Source organism: Coturnix japonica, chromosome 14 (genome assembly GCF_054131305.1).
Source record: "Coturnix japonica strain WE chromosome 14, WE-NBRP24, whole genome shotgun sequence".
Lineage (NCBI taxonomy): Eukaryota > Metazoa > Chordata > Aves > Galliformes > Phasianidae > Coturnix > Coturnix japonica.
Window position 1 is genome coordinate 1,698,715 of NC_140676.1, and position 13,497 is coordinate 1,712,211.

At 40.9% G+C, this 13,497-nt stretch overlaps 1 long non-coding RNA gene across 4 annotated transcripts in view; it reads right to left on the bottom strand.

Moving 5' to 3' along the window:
- Positions 1–10,597, bottom strand: part of LOC107319000 (uncharacterized) — a 51,353-nt gene extending 40,756 nt beyond the window's left edge. For all 4 annotated transcript variants that reach the window (XR_014934252.1, XR_001557596.3, XR_014934253.1 and 1 more), the window contains exons 1-2: positions 10,389–10,597; positions 7,099–7,192 (exon numbers count right to left, since the gene is read on the bottom strand). This is a non-coding gene — a long non-coding RNA (uncharacterized LOC107319000). The remainder of the gene's footprint in view (positions 1–7,098; positions 7,193–10,388) is intronic.
- Between the last annotated feature and the right edge of the window lie 2,900 nt (positions 10,598–13,497).

Here is a 13,497-nt window from a genome sequence, read left to right on the forward strand (position 1 = left end):
TTATGGCCTTTCAGACAATCTCATGACTTGGATGGCATTTTTGCTTTTTGAAAGCCAGCAGTTGGATTTGCAATATAACTCTCCACAATTATTTCCTTAAAATCTTGGCAGAAGATGCGTGACAGAGAGCAAACAAGCAAGCAGTCTCATGTACAGCGTGAACGCCTTGTGCTTCCCTGTTCTGTTGGTTTTATGGTATAAACACATTTATATGTAAAGCCAGCAATGCTTTATTAGATAACCAATAGCACGCATCACACTGCAGCTAGTAAATAGTTCTATCCCAAGAAAATACATAATGTGAGGGAGATTGGGCCTGGCTGGCATTATTATTTACAGGCAAGACTGCACAGAATCTTTACTTCTAATTATAGCTGTGCCTGGCCAAATGGGAACTTCCCAGGCAGGATGAATGCACCAACACTCAGACAATGTTCAAGTCATTCCCCCAGCTCCCAGAAGTGAACTGAGATGAGTGGCGCAGTCTGTACCCTAATCAATATCATCAGTTCATCTGGAAGGAAGGAAAGAGCACAGGATCTGCTCCCTCCTAACCCTGCCTGATGAGCAAGGTGGTCAGTTGGTCTCTGCCTGCAGATTCAACAAAGCAGCACTGCATGGCTCCCAGCAGTGGGGGTGCATTCTCAGCACTCCTCAAAGCCACATATCCCCTCCCCTGCCCCCTTGTAAACTGATGAACTTCAGTGGGATGAATCTGCTCACAAAATCAGCAAAATTATGCAGTGAAAATAAGCATTTGTACATGTTAACTCAGGACAAAGCAAAACCAAGACCCCTCTATTTTCCTCTGCTTGACTGAACAGCTGGGATTTATACCAATTCTCATTTTCAAACTGCAATTGGTATTTAATCTGTTACCAGGCAGCTTCTTCTGAAATTATTTTGCACATGGATCAGATGCAACCCCCATTCCCTGAATTAAAGAGTAAATGAGAGCACCATCTGGCCACTCCTCGTCTGATTCAGCCCCAGCGCCTGCGGTGGTATTCCAAAATGTGAGGAATGCTCACCCAGTAGACTCCATTCACATCCTCCCTCCTATTGACTAAAGCTGCTCTGTCCCCTTCTGGGCTGCTTTATATAAGAAGTTGGTGGGAAGACGAGGGCTCTGAAACCTTAACCGTCTTCAAATGTGTGTGTGTGTGGTCTGAGCAGGCAGCTTGTGCAATGAGAAATGGGAAGCCACTAAAATGATTCTGCTTCTAAATATTTTGACCTTTATTGACATTTATAAGTAGCAGGCAGCTTAATTACCAATTAAAGGAAGTTATTAGCTACAAAAGGAGCCTGTTCTTTTTTTCTTTTATGGCTCCTTTCCCAAACCAGTGCTGCTCAGATGAGATTTCTGTGGCAGGACAAGGCAAAGGAGCTCAGGAGACCTCAATTGCTTCACAGTTAACCTTCACAGAAGCCACTAGAGAAGTCAAAGAACTTCCATAAAGTGGATACTCCAGAGAAAGCACGTTCAGAACAACACACCCTCTGCTTCTGCTGGTATCACAGCCTTGTATTACAGCACTCCCGCAGTTTTCTAAATGGGATTGCTTGGTGGGCATTACTGCCGGATTGTTTGCTTTCATGCACACTCATAAACAAGGCCTCGTCCTATTCAAATTATTGATTTTATGTTGGCTCTTTGGTTGTTTTGAGGTTTGGGGTTTTTTTTTATACACAATATGCATTCAGAGGATGGCCTGAGGAGCTGCAAATATACATGAATGGACTACTAACCCCGATGCAAACTGTTAAAACAACTGCAAGTTCCACCCCAAAGATGGCTGCATTCCTGCAGCAAACAAAGCAGTTCCTTGAAGCCACCCAGACTCCAAATCTGTCACCAGGATTGAATTGGTGGGAGCTCTGTACATGCTTATGGCCCCACTAGTCTAATGTGATTGCTGGGCAATGGCACTTAAAAAATATCTTGATTAGAAAATATTTATCAAATACATTTATTAGGATGACCAGTGTTCTCCTGTAATTTTAGAATACCTTTTAATAAATACAAATGAGGAGAATAATATACCTAGATTTCAGTAATGAGCGCTCTAATATCTGAATACCTTTTAATAAATACAAATGAGGAGAAGGGTATACCCAAATTTCAGTAATGAGTGCTTTAATATTTGCTTTTTTATCTAATCTCCTGCTAACCCGAATTAAAAATCAGCTGGCAAAATAACTGCCCAACTCTGACCACTCATTATTTTCCACTGTGTAACACAGATCAGTGTTGTTTGAAGAGTCTCTGTATATAAAGGGAAGAGCAATACATACAGGAAAGGCAAAGAAAGACACTTAAAGCATTTCTTCCTCAGTGGATGAAGAATCCCAAGAAGCAGCTTCCCCAGTGACGAGGAAAATACCTGCATGGTCCATAGTGCATTTCAGAGCATATGAAAGAAAGAAGCGATGGAAGTTTCAGCATTCTCCTAGGCACAATATTTTAGCTTTTCATCAGTGCTATTTCTGCGTCTATCAAAAGAAATCCCATGATACCCGTCTATTGACCTCAGTGTCCAATTTTCCAGCATAGTTCTGGACTCTCTCAAGGAAGACATTTAACACTATTTTCCATTCTCCGTGCTTTGTCCCCAGGTCCTCCTGTTTTGTTTTTTGTCTTTGTCTGCATTCTGTACACTTTCTATACTAAGTTTGTAAATCAACTACAGTTTCATATTATATATAGGTGTGTGTGTGTGTGTGTATAAATTGCAGCCTATTTGGAACTAAGAGTTTGATCCTGCAGTCACTAAAGTCAAAGGCAACAAGGGCGTTGTGTTCAGTGGGAATACAACAAACCCAGAGTTCCTGAGCAGTATGTTTTTAATCAGGGAGCCTTCACATTTAGAAAGGAAATAATTTGCATCATATTAGTATTCATTGTCCACCTACACAGGATGGGAAATTTACTGAACAAAAAGGTTAAGTGTGTCGGTGCCAAAAAGGTTTACCCGTTGCTCAGTCAGTCACAGCAATATAAGTGTCTCAGCTGTACCTGTTCCAGGAAATGACATCAAAAACCCATGCACTCGTGGCTCAGGGGAGTCGGACCTGTTTCTAGTGGTACATGAAAGGTCAACTGAGATCACTGTGTGTATTATTTCATCCCTAGAAGAGTCCCAGCGCACCAAGAACAAAAATAAAGCTCAATGAAAGAAGGTAGTAGAAGTGAAGCTGCTGCAGGTTGCCTGATATGGCATATTCAAGTATGTCACTTCAGATCAACAGGGAGATGCCCTCCAGCAAATTGTTTACCAGGGGACCCTGGACTGGAAAAGTGATACAACAACTCTTTGTGCGTGTTACAGGAAGGCACGTGGTGTTCATGGTGCAGGACGGCTCTGTCCAGCCTGGGAGTCACAGAACCAGCTGGATTTGGAGTCAGTGTGACAAGGGGCTTAGTGTCAGAAGCACATCGTTTCCTGCAGAGACATAACCCGCTTCACTGGAAAACTGTAGGAAGACCACGAGGCACTTATTTGGGTGTTTTTTTTTACAAGATGAGGTTTGTACAAGGTTTCTTCCTATAACAATTGATCTAATATTAGACATTACATCTGATTAAAGACTGAGATTAGATTTCAAAGTGGAAAGTACCTCATGGTACATCATTTCACTAACGTTTTGAGGCAGTTCAGGACAACAGCACGTCATACACCAAAAAGCCTGTGTCTTCCTGGAAGATGTCTCATCCCTGATCATCTTTCTCCTCTGGCAGCTCTCCTGGCAGCTTTTCCTTTACCAGCTATTGCAGGAGGGATAGAATGGGATCCCACGCCCTGTGTGAACTTGTGGTTGTCAGATGCCCGAGCAGAAATTATACTCAGAGCTATTTTCTTAAGTATTAGTAACAAACCAAGCTTATGCAAACATCAGCCAAAGTAGCTGCTGATGTGAAGACGTGGAAGAGTGGATCAAATCCAAGCTTGCAACAGCAAACAGGTATCAGTAGGAAAAAAATATCTGCCTGAATTTTGATGCCCTTGAACAACTCAATAAATCACATCGCTCTACATACACACCTTGATAGGAGTCAGACAGCAGTAATTGGGCAGTGGGCTCTGGGAGGAAGGAAGTAGCTGGTAAGTGAAGTAAATTAAATGCAAAAGGGAGAAAAAAAAAAAAAAGGAAAAAAAAAAAAAAGAAAATAAATTTGAAAAAACTAAAACTCACAGTTCTGCTGCAGAATCATTCCATTCAGCCTCGCTACAAACACAGGCAGCTACAAACCCATCTTTCATCTCCAACATAAACATAGATTTGGTTAGACCAGCAGTAACACAGGTTGAGATTTTTAGGAGATGACATAAATAAATGTATTTTTATATTTCCTGACCACATTAAGCTTGAAATCAGAGTTCTAAACTGCGAGCCACATACTATAAGGCTTCTAATAGCCAATAAATTCCGAGAGTCACAGTGAAGCAATGTTTTCTCCTTAATGGTACATTTTGCTGTGGTGTATATAAATACAAGGGGACTTGTTTTTTTATGGATTCAAGATTTTATGTAGCTGAACATGATCATTCAAAAAAGGTTAAAGTTCTCTTAGGAGGACAGCAAGATGGAAACCACTTCAGAAGGCACGATGTCAGATTCCAAATATTATTTCTACACGGAAAGACGTTAGTAAGGAGATGGGGGAAGGCTGGGGATAATTACTTTCTCCCCAGAAGGCACAATTCAGGAGAGCAAAAGCATAGCTAAAACATCCCAGCTCAACATCACCACTGTGCTCCTCAGTTCCTTTCCCACTCTCATACATTAAGAACACATTAAGCAAGCTCTTACCCTGCCCAGTGCATCCACTCCCTATTTGTAAAGCAGGGATTATAGTGCCAGAATTCCTTTAGGTGGTGCCAAAGGAATGAATGAGTTTAGAGAGTTACCAGTAATACGTAGTGCTAAAATACTTAAAATCTAAAGGTCATTTTTCATCTCAAAGTCTTACAACGCTATAAAGTGGAGATCATGATTACCCCATACTGAACACAACAGATGTAATAACTTCTGCAGATTCACCAAACGTGTCAGTAGCAAAGTCAGGAGTGATTCTCAGGTTGGCCATACAACCCTTAAAAGGTATCTTAAGCTTCCAGACCCATCGAAGGTGGCATCCAAGCTGATAAAATCTGACTACTGGCTAACAAGAAGCAACAGCTTGCTGGATTACAAGGCTGCATTTCAGCATGGCATTGCTAAGCAAGACCTGGCTGAAGGACAACACAACGTCCCACATACTTTGAAGGCAAGTCCTTCAGTACAGGACAAAGTTGTTTAGTTTTTGGATCTACCACTTTCAGCAGATCTCTTACAAAGAGACATGTTCCCAGTGGGGGTGCAATAAAGAGAGTCAGCGTGTACTGGCTCTACTGCCTGTTATTGACTGAAAGTTGTTGGAATAGCCAAGAAGAAAATATCCGAGCGCTGATGTCACTTCGATACAATTGCTTTGGAGGCTATTCAGTTTTCCTTGGGGCGCCTATTCATTTTTAGAGACTCACTGATCTTTGTCTGATGGCTGGAGTTTTATGACCAGAAAGAAATGAAGATGGCAGCTAAAAGCTTCACTCCAAAACGAGAGAAATAATCCTTTTAAGGGAGAATTTCTCATTCCTAGCTCAGTTTAAGAACTAGCAGTTGAAACTGAGTAGATGAAATGTACCAGCAGAATATATTTTAAAACACCAAGTACTTTCAAATGCAAATTAGCTGTAGAATGACAAATAAAACAAAAATAATAACAGCTTCCCCACCCACCTACATTAAGGTTGAAAGGTCAAGTATTTGCAGGCTGGAAACTCCAGAATTAAGGTTGCCTTGCCCAGTCCTAATTCACTTCTCCTGCATGATACAATTAAAATATATTTTCCCCCATGGCCTCACCCCTTGAGTGGGCAGGATGAACAGAGCTATTCAGGAATTCTTTTTTTACCTTTTCGAATCAATGTGTGGCCTTGGTTTTATTTATAGCATGCAGTTTAAACTCTTCGCTGAATACAGGATTATTCATATCCTTGTGGGTTTTAATATAACACTTATCGAGAAGTACTTGCTACAAAAACATTAACAAATGTCTCATGACAAAACCTCTGCCAACCAGGCAGGATGGTAGCATGGGTCCCTTAGCAGAAGTGCTTAATCAGAATCAGAGGACCCACAAGATTGTTTTGATTAGTATGAGATCATCTGATCGCAATACAGTGTATAATATATTCTTGCTTTTAGCAAACCAATGGAAACAAAACCCCATTTTCTGAGAGAGAGCTCCAAAACTTCCACTGCCACCAGTTTTGTGTTTGAGAAACCGCATGTTTCCTGTCAGGGTCATCCACAGCATTTCCAAACCTCATTTTTCTGTGGTTTACAGCACTTCCTTCTAAGATCTCTTGTCAAATGACAAACAAGGCCTAGTCTGGGGCTAAGCAATGTAGTACTGTAGGGCTGGAATATAATCATTTGTAGTTAATGTGAATTTGGAAGATTCACTTTTAAATTTCTAATTTAAAGAAAAATCAAATCAAATCAATCCTTACTTTTATTTACTCACCCTCTTGTTTAGAAGTGATGTGCATGTGATTATGTATATACACCTAAAACCAAAAAGCAATCGTGTCTGCTACCAAAAATACGGGAACGACTTTGTTTGTAGGATTGCTTGAACAAAACAGCACTAATGCTTTGAGTTGTTTTTTTTCCCCTTTTTTCCCAGCAGTTAATCATCCATCAGCAAAGTTTTAAATAAATAATTCAGAGATTATATAATCACTCTTCTTGCAGACAAGACAATTTACATCCAACCTTTTGATTTGGATCTAAGTTACAAATCAAGTAATTCTTCTTTAGAAGTTATCCCTACAGGAAAAAAAAAGTCACTTCAAGTTCCACCAGTATGAAAACCTTTTGAGAAATACAAATTTCAAGTTTATGCAAGCCTGCAATCCCACCTGCACCACCTCTCATTCAGATAAATCAGTTTATGATTCCCTATGTCATACTGCTTGTTTTACATTACGCTCCTAAAGAAAACAGCAGATGTTAGAAATATTTAAGGAAAAAAACCCACCAACTTACTGATCTGACAGCCGTCGGGATCTCTCTTTTGTTTGCAGCGCTTATCTCAAGCTGCTCCTCAGTGATTCTCTGTTCAGAGAAGAGGATCTGACGGCTGAAAGAAAAATGCACAAAGCTTACAGTTTATATCCACAAGTCTGGAAATTTGGCATGCCTGGAGGCTTTAGCATTATTATTATTACAAATATATTCTGGAATTTGTATTTTTGGCATAACCAGAAGATTCGTTGTAAAGAATGTAGGGTTTTTTTTACTTTTTTTTTCTAATGTGTTAAGTTAGCTTGGATCACTTCAAGTATTTCAGCGATGACCACAAGTAACATCATTTTTTTTATTTTATGTAGTAAAAAGAAAGCTAACAAACATGACTTCAGGTATCACTTAGCAATAACTTTCAAAACACCACCATTATTATCTTAGGATGCAGCAACCTGAAAAACTGGCCCTCCTACAACCTGAGGTTGGTCTGTCTTGTTTAATTAAAGTTTCCTTTAATGAAAAATTATTTTAAAGTCAAAAAAAGTTTTTTTAAAGAAATAATAACAATCTCTAACCAGAGTTATTACTGTTCTGTTGCTGTTTTTAGAAGAATGTCATAAATTAAATATGTAATTTCTCTGCCTGTAACAGCCCAGGAGTTTAGTGCAGGGCCTCTGAGTTATAAAGGCAGAAGTTGATGCTACAGCCTCAATTGTCAGTGCATCTCCCCACCCACAACTGCTCTTCAGCAGTGCTAGATCTACATCTCCAACACTGTAACAGCATCAGGGAGCTTCCACTGCAAACACAGACCTCACTAACACTAAGTGTTGTATAAACACAGCCAGGAGACTTAAATTACCGCATCCTCCAAGAGATTGATGCAACTATTTTGCTGTTCTAGCAGGAGGATTGCAGGGTGTTTCACAGTTAGGTCTCTCTGGAAGGAAGGCTGTATTTTCAGACTTATTTTATAGACGGGAAATTCAAGGAGGACTGAGTATAGCAGCACAACACAACAAATGATGCTTTCTCTCTGAAAGCCAACACACTCTGAGCACTGAGCTGAAAGTTGCTGTGGCTCCATTTTTGCAGACATTATCACTAAAACTAACACACTACCACGGAAAATCATAGGTCTGATACCAGCATTTAGCTCTGTTTAGAAGCACACATTTCCTCAGCCTGACTGTGAGCCTGGAAATCATTTCTACCCACGAGCCACATGATGCTCTCAGCTGAGCCCAACGATTTGCTCACCCAAAGGAATGCACAGACATTTACTGATACACTGGGAAACAGAAGACAGGGTCACTTCATCCATATGCCTCAGGTGAAGTAACATTTGCCATGGCTGCTATATGATGCACAAATTACAGAGTAGAATCATCTTGCTGCTAACATCTGGTCAAGTTTAAAACCGGAATCTTGTAAAGTTTCTAATTACATCTCCTCATGCTTTTCTGAACTTTATTAATCTCAGCTTTTTTTTTTTTTTTCTTTTCTGATTCATAGCAGTGTTTCAATTAATTATTTCCATTATTACCCTTTTCAGTGCCTGGAACAAAGAAAAAATAAAAGCTCGCTATGTTTTAACCCTTTACATGACAAAGCAACACAAGCTTTCAGAACCTCATCCCAGTGATGCCGTAATTCACTAGAGACTTTCCACTGACTTAGCTTTGGATCAGTCCCCAAAACAAGGGAGGCTGTGGGACAGCAAAGCACTGGGACAGATATTCTACTTTAAGCGTATATTGCCATCTCATATTAATCCCTTTAAGGGAGAGGAATTTAGTATGTTCTCATATGCCTGGCTCTGCAGGGTGTGTGAGGACCGGTGCCCGGCACTGCCCTGGCCCTCCCAGCACCATCCATGCTGTGCAATGCTGCCTCTCGGTGGAGCTCAGCTACAGGCTTGGCAAGGCTGTCAGCTTTTCTCTCCAAACCTGAACAGAAGCAGAACCAGCCTGCCTTTAGCTATTCAGGTGTCACTTCCTTGCAATTTCTGTCTGCCTCCTGCATGCGAAAAGGACTAATGTCATAATCTCCAGAGTATCACCAAAGGTAAAAGCTGCTGGTAGCTGGACAGCCAGAAGCACAGAACCTGAATGTTTCATAAGCCAAGCTGAATATCCATCGAGAACAATTGCATGGTTTTGCTAACGAGCTAACTCAACTAATTGAATGATGAACTAATCCAATTTCTTACAAAACAATTCATGAACTCTTACTAATTATCAGATATTCAGCGCTTGGAGACCTTCATTAATTATCACTACTCCAAGTTGTTTTCTCTGTTTATGTTATATGTGCAGTGTAAAGATGGACTTGAAAAAAAAAATTTAGCTGTGACTTTTTGTTCATAATCACAGTAATGGGAAAAACTCCAAGAGCATTCTCAGTGTTTTGTAGTTGTCAAGACACTTCATTTTCTCTCATTCCCAAGCTTCAGAAGCTTCCTCTTTGTGATTGCAAACAGATGATGGTAGAGCATGCAATTAAACTAAAACAAGTAAATTCCAATCAGTAGTGGCCTGCAGCAGCATCTCAGTGTTCACATAAAAAAGAGGCCAACTCTTAGTATGAAGCTGTCAGCAGGAAAAGATAAATTAAAATTGATTTTTAGAAGCAAATTCACTAACCCTCATTGCACCCAGGAATATCTGTAACATCTGTCATTTATTATATACCAAGGCTGGGATTTTCAACCATCCACTGAGCCTGGGCATTCAAAATTCAGTATGCACCTTTGAATATACCAGTGAAAAATCTAATGAGTTCTTCCCATGGCGGAGAACAGCATTCCACAAAAGGGAGAAGTTTGTGCACCTCTCTACATCCATCAAGAAGTATTATTAAGAATATAATATTTGGGGGCTTATGACAGACCGAGTGAGCTGGGGCTCTTCAGCCTGGAGATGGCTCCAGAGGCACCTTATAGTGGCCCTCCAACGCCTGAAGGGGGCTTACAGGAAATCTGGGGTGGGACTTTTTATAAGGGCATGGAGCAACAGGACAAGGAGAAATGGTTTTAAACTGGAAGAAGGCCTTTAAAATTTGAGGGTTCTGTACAACCGCAGTAGATTCTGCAGATTTACATCATCCTGCCCAGTCCTTACAATCTTTCTTTGCATAACAAAGATGGTAGTTTCTCACATATATTAAGTTTTCCAGAAATTATCCCAGTAAAACCAGTGCTTTGTCATAACAGCTATTCAGAGTCACCAATGGGCATAAAATACAATAGTGTTAGTTTTCAAGCTAGTGTAGGAACTGCTAGATAGATATGGTGTAAGTTTAAGAGTTACCTGTCATGGTCTCATTTCAGGGATCACGTTTCAAACCCAAGATCTTCCAAAAAGAAAAGATGGTGTCTCCACAGTTGGTGATGGTTTCGGCCAGTGCTACCATCACACTGCATCCCAGGCATCCTGGAGCTGGTGGAGTGGTGATGAACCTCCTGGCACTCCGAGGGGATGCAGGATTGCCAGCACATCAGGTCAGCAGGCAGTACGAGAAGCTGGAGAAAAAGCACATGGCAATGTGAGGTCCACCAGGCTTTACTGGGTAAAAGGCAGAGCAAATATTGAGTGTATCATTCTGGCTAAGAGTTTTTACATGGAAATAAAAATTGTTCTAGATATGGAAAAGTTGGCAATCGTTATTCTAATGTTAATGGGGAAGCCTGGTATGTATGTGTACGTATCTGTATGTACAGATACGAGTTAAAAACCAGGCATTTAGTGAAAAAGCCTGGTCATCGTGCTCTTAATCATTTTGTAGAGACAACAAAATGCATTTCCCACACTTCCAAACACTCCTTTCTGTCTTTTGAATGCATTTGGCCCTAGGAAACAGTTCTGGACATCTCAACTAATAGCTCCTCCAACTGCTTCAAATCAAAGCTATGTGATTGATTGTAAAGCAAGACATCCTCATTTAAATTACTTCCAATTTTCTATTTTTCTCTGAAAAGCAAGTCCAGGCCACTAGTACAGTTGAGTGATGGACAGAAACTTTCCAAACCCAGCTAATATAATGTAACGAAAGTCGTTTTGTAACACAGAAAAAATACGAGTACAGTTATACAAGTATTCCTGTTCCAAGAACAATTGTAAGTGGGTTTTGTTTTGATTTTGAAAAATCTCCAGTATTCCAGAGTAGCTGCAGTAGACCACACACTGGAAAAATGACATGTTTTTCTGGTCGCTCTGCAATAAAAAGCATTTTTCTCTGAGAGGCAGAAAAGGCCTTTTCAAGGTTGGAGAGGGAGCGCAATTGCAAGAATGAAAGATCAGGAGAGAGGGTTACAGTTACAGTTGCACAAGGATAATTTGGTCTGGGTGTCTGAACAGCTGTCAGGGAATTATGAACAGCTTCGACTTTATGATCAGGACGCAAAGACCTTAGGGCTAAATGCAAAATCAAGGAGCAGTTTAGTGATACCCACTGTTTCAGGTGACTCTGTCTCTGGGTGTTGAGAGGTTTTGCAACATGAAGTTTAGCACGGATTGAAAATCAACTGAGAGAGCAAGGATCGGTTGGTTTCAGACAGGGGCTTTTGCAAAGGTTGGTGTGATCTGGTTACACTCTAAGTCTGCAGCCAGACAATACATAAATACCTGCATCATTACAGGCGAGGCCCCGCTCCAGGCTGCAGGCAATAAACTGCAGATAAGCCTGAACCGAGCGTCAGCTGTGACTTTCTGCTGGCTTCACAACACCCTGCAGTAAAGCCAATTGCATAACCTACTTTCCAGGTTACTTTACTGCAGTCATAGGGCAATTTTGGACAGACTCCACTGACTACATTTTTTTTAACATTCTTTTTACTCACCAATAAAACAAAATAAAACGTTTTATAGCCTTGATGTGTTTCTGGCACATTTTAAAACTGCTGCTAATAAAAGTTTTCCAAGATGAAACGAGGAAAAAATGACCAAGCTGCAGCAATGTAAATATCTCAGGACTTTTTTTTTTGTTTGTAAAGTTGGGCTTTAAATCAGGAAACTGGGAGAGAGCATCACAGAATAAGACTGTGTTAAGAGAAGAAAACTCATGTAAGCCCAGCTTACAAAGCAGAACAGGACTATGCTTCTAGCAGCCATTAGTAGATGTAGTTTGAAAGAATCAGTTTCACATACATTGAAGGCTTGCTCTCCTGACCACTGAAGGCAGTGACAATTTGCCAAGTGACTTCAGTGACATGTGAGCACACCCCTAAAGAAGCAAACTGGCTTGTATGCATTGGGTTGTGCAGGGAGGCAGCAGACTGGGCTCAGCTCTTCTAGCTCTGATAGATGCTCCTCATCACCTGTTAGGAGGAGTGATCTGTCTCTGTCAGTAACTATCTGTCTCCTGGCATGCCAGAACCTTAATTTTTGGCATGATTTTATGTGTAAATGTGGTATAACAAGAAATGGATAATGCACAGCGTTAATAAGCCTAGTAACTCCAGCATCACACAACACTGCAGTGACTTGTACACACTGCCCTGCCCACCTTCTGCAGGAGAGAACACACACCAAATGCATGGCAAGTACTGAAGGTGCCTTAAGCTCCAAGCTCTTCAGCAACAGGCTGATTTATGTACACAGTACTGGTCTTTATGAGCACCGTTACTCTCAGAGCATGTTAGCTGGTTGGTTTTCATGCAACACCTTGAGCATGGTCCATCCTGAGCAGAAAGAAGCATAGCATGGATGAACAAGGGGCTCCTGACAAAATGCCCTCTGAGGTTCAAACGTGCTTTTCACTTCTGCCGTCGGAGGCAGCGAAACAACTACAATGGAATTAAATTATTCTAGGCTACCAGAAAATGCTTTCAAAGTTAATTCTCATTCGCGAGACTGACCACGAGAGGGCACCAGTACTGCTTAAAAAGCGTAAACCCAAGTGAATGAATAAATAGGAATTCGCTCAGCCTGTGAAGCTTCGAAGGCCTTGAGAAGCAGGTTCCACCGTCAGGACTCACCCACACACAGAAAGCCGCAGGGTCGGCAGTTATTCCATGTAAAAATAAAACTCTTTTATCTATTCAACTCTCCCCACCAAGTATCATCTGGATACAGACAACTACACCAAGAGAAAAACATCTAAAAAATGCCTTGCTTAAGAGCAGGTCCCATTAGGTCGGAATGTATAGATCACCCAGAAAGCTGCCTACAATGGAAAAGATCTCAATGCTAAAAGATTAGTATGGTTAAGCTAAACCCCTTCCTGCAGCACTATGAATACAAAAGGATCGTTCTGCTTTGTTTTGGCTGTAAGTCAATTAAACGCTGCTTTCAACCAGATGCTTCTCCTGAGCTTTTTGTGGAAGCTGGATTCATTCTGTGCAGTTATTCCAGGAAAGTAAAAGTACTCTGAACGCCCTGGTAACCGCTCAGTTGGGACACAGCCATTGAGAACACCAGG